This window comes from Homarus americanus, unplaced genomic scaffold, assembly GCF_018991925.1.
Source record: "Homarus americanus isolate GMGI-L3 unplaced genomic scaffold, GMGI_Hamer_2.0 scaffold30620, whole genome shotgun sequence".
Classification (NCBI taxonomy): Eukaryota; Metazoa; Arthropoda; class Malacostraca; order Decapoda; family Nephropidae; genus Homarus; species Homarus americanus.
In genome coordinates, this window is record NW_024744477.1 from 182,501 (window position 1) to 185,945 (window position 3,445).

General features: G+C 40.5%; 1 non-coding gene across 1 annotated transcript; it reads left to right on the forward strand.

Annotated features, from left to right (window-relative positions):
* The first annotated feature begins 1,746 nt into the window (after nucleotides 1-1,746).
* Nucleotides 1,747-1,818, forward strand: Trnag-ucc. Its single transcript has one exon. It is a non-coding gene; the product is annotated as a tRNA-Gly (tRNA).
* Nucleotides 1,819-3,445: the final 1,627 nt, after the last annotated feature.

Consider the following 3,445-nt stretch of genomic DNA (forward strand, 5'->3'; position numbering starts at 1 on the left):
GTCTTGTCGGCGCCAGTATTGGTCAGGGCACCAAGATGACACCACAGATACTGGTGCTTGGGTAGTCAGAGGGGTGAGGGGAAGGGGGGTAGTAGGGGGAACCTGGGGGAGGGGATGTGGGTAGCCTGGGAGAGGGGGAGGGGGGTAGTAGGAAGCCTGGCGACAGTAGGGGGAAATATTTTGTCTCAGCAACGCAAATTAACAGGTTAGGTTAGGTTAGGTTAGGTTAATTAAGCATAAGGTGATATAAACTGAGTGGACCAAACCTCAGGTAATCCGAATGACTAACACGCCAATCTGTAAGGATCTGAGTAACCGAATTAGCTCCAAAGGCTCTGAGTGGCAGCATAACGGACGAGGGTTATTGACCGTAAGTGTTTTAGGTGGGGGAGGTGCAAAGGGTCTGGTTCTTCATGGTTATCCCAAAGTCTTCCTAAAGCTTAATAAATTGGCATGGTGTGTGTGTGTGTGTGTGTGTGTGTGTGTGTGTGTGTGTGTGTGTGTGTGTGTGTGTGTGTGTGTCTAAATACATATAAAAAACAAGAACTCACTACTTCACTATACTTAAAAACCACACATACACTCACTCCTTCACACACACACACACTAAAAACACGAGAAATACATCAAAGTTAAAGACCTTCACCAAAAGATCCCAGAATACAGTCGGTTCCCACTTTTCGCCGACGGAAGGAAAAAACACTCAGGCGGAAACATTTTGTCCTTAATAAAATTAGCCACGGTCATTTTCCTCCTTCAGTCCTCAGAGTTTTATGACATGAGGATAAAACCTGAGTCTAAATGTGGATACTTATTTTTGTTAAATATTTTCATAATCTTTTGTCGCAATTGTTAGCTAGCAATGAGGTCGTGTTTCTGGGGTGAGTGTTTATTTACGCACGCACATACATACATACACACCCCCTACACATACACATACACACACAACCCTCCCCACATACATACAGACCCCTCACACACATACAGACCCCCACCCACACACCATATGAGGGGGGACCACCTCTGATTGGTTTTGTTTTACGAGACCCTTCACCTCAGAGTAAGACAATAAGGGTCGTTCAGGGGAAATTGGGCTCATTTTCCCCTGACCTGTGAGTATATTCCCCCCGTTTTTCCCCCAAGTTATAATTTATCTTACATTATATATTATTATTGTTAGGTTAGATTAAGTTAGGTTACCGTTAGGATGGTTAATCTTAAGGTGATATAAGCTGGGCGAGGCGCTTGAACACCTACAGTAACTGTATCCCCAACCTAGAGTGTGTTTTGAGCATAGTTCACACACACACACACCTTAACAAACCACCTAGATGAACAAATAACAAGTACACAAACACCCCCTACACTCACCTATATAAAAACCAATCACGCACACAAATTACAAGTATACATACACACACACATACACACAAGACCCTATTTTTTTCTGAAGGACATCCAACTGACCAAGACTGTAAAACAAGGGAGAGAATTAAAGATAAATATCCTCTTAAGAGACGAGATAATGATGGCGTTCCTTGACCCGAATTCTGGGAGATTCTTAAGTTAGATCTTTCTCCCTAATTGTTCTCGTCAGGTCTATTTTTTTCTAAAACTACGATAAATGGCCTCCTAAAGTATCGTAAGGTCGTATTTCTCCCTAAAACTACGAGATAAATGGCTTCTCAAACTAATGCAAGGTGAAAGTGATCATCATGTTAATCTTACATTCTATTGAACAACACGGCGATGGTGGTATAGTGGTGAGCATAGCTGCCTTCCAAGCAGTTGACCCGGGTTCGATTCCCGGCCATCGCATCGCACTTTTTTCTTTCTTCTTTGAGAATTGCAACGTAGCTAAGGTGCTTGTTGTTATGGAGAGAAGAAGAGAGCCGTTTGTTCTGAAGGTGCAAGGTGTAGGAGGAAGGAATCGTTGTAAGTCCTATACGTATAAGACCCAGCCGCCACTCTGTGAAATTAGGTTGGTGATGATTAGAGCATCCAGCTTTAAACTTCCTTCAAATTTACTTAATGGCAACCAGTACACCAGGTCATTAGGTAATCACACCTGACCCAAATACGCATGAAAAATGGTCCTACATGATGATGATAATTATTATAATTATTATTATTATTATTACTATTATTAGTCGGATATTTGTAAATTATTCCCAGATCTAAGTTATTTATTCCTTGATATCTTTAAGTTCAATTTTCCTCTTAACTGCCTCTAACTGCTTCACAAAATTAAATTGGATACCAAGAGCATTATAATAAAAGTTCTCGGTGAAACAACTGTATTCCTGGAAATTCTCGTACGATAATTTATTTTACCGTAACTGATGGGTGATGAGGGAACACTGAGGTGACGTCTCAGAGATTAAGATAAATTTCCAACTGGTGACGGATACACATCTTTAGGTGAAACAAGCTGGGGTGGTGATTCTTCAGGTGATCCCTTTAGGTGAAACAAGCTGGGGTGGTGATTCTTCAGGTGATCCCTTTAGGTGAAACAAGCTGGGGTGGTGATTCTTCAGGTGATCCTTTAGGTGAAACAAGCTGGGGTGGTGATTCAGGTGATCCCTTTAGGTGAAACAAGCTGGGGTGGTGATTCTTCAGGTGATCCCTTTAGGTGAAACAAGCTGGGGTGGTGATTCTTCAGGTGATCCCTTTAGGTGAAACAAGCTGGGGTGGTGATTCTTCAGGTGATCCCTTTAGGTGAAACAAGCTGGGGTGGTGATTCTTCAGGTGATCCTAATAAATGTATATACAAGTTTGTCAAATAACAACAAACATTACACTGAACTCCATTAACGAAAGTCTCCTCCCGTCAATTAATTTAAATAAACATATAAACTAATAAAGTAAATATTTGCAGTCCAATGAATTCCATAACAATTACTAACATGAAATATAAAAAAAACGACACATTATTTGTAAACATTTCAATGAATACCAAACATTTCCATAAAACAAGACAGTAATACTTGCCAACACATCAAATCCAAAAATTATAACAAATACAAAAATTCAATAAATATTACAGTAAATTCAAAATACTAAAACAATCTAAAAAAATTCCAAACGTCAGCCACCACGAAGACCACAACAAACCCCTCAAGAATAACTTTTTTAATATCCTCTAAGAATCTTTCCTTTCCCAACATCTTCTCTTTAACTATCGAAAAAACTATTACGTTAAGAATATTTCACTACCAAAACTGACCCAAAAATGTCTATCATGTCTTATAAAATTTGGTTCATAGTGAATATAGTTTTTGTCGTCAGGTCTAGGGTGGGTGGGTGGGCGTGGGTGGGTGGGTGTGTGTGTGGGCGTGGGTGGGTGTGTGTGTGTGTGTCAGTAATTATATCAGTGGTGGAGGCGAGCAACTCTGGGATACCCCGAGTCCCCACTTTAACAATAACTATGCAACACACAATTTCT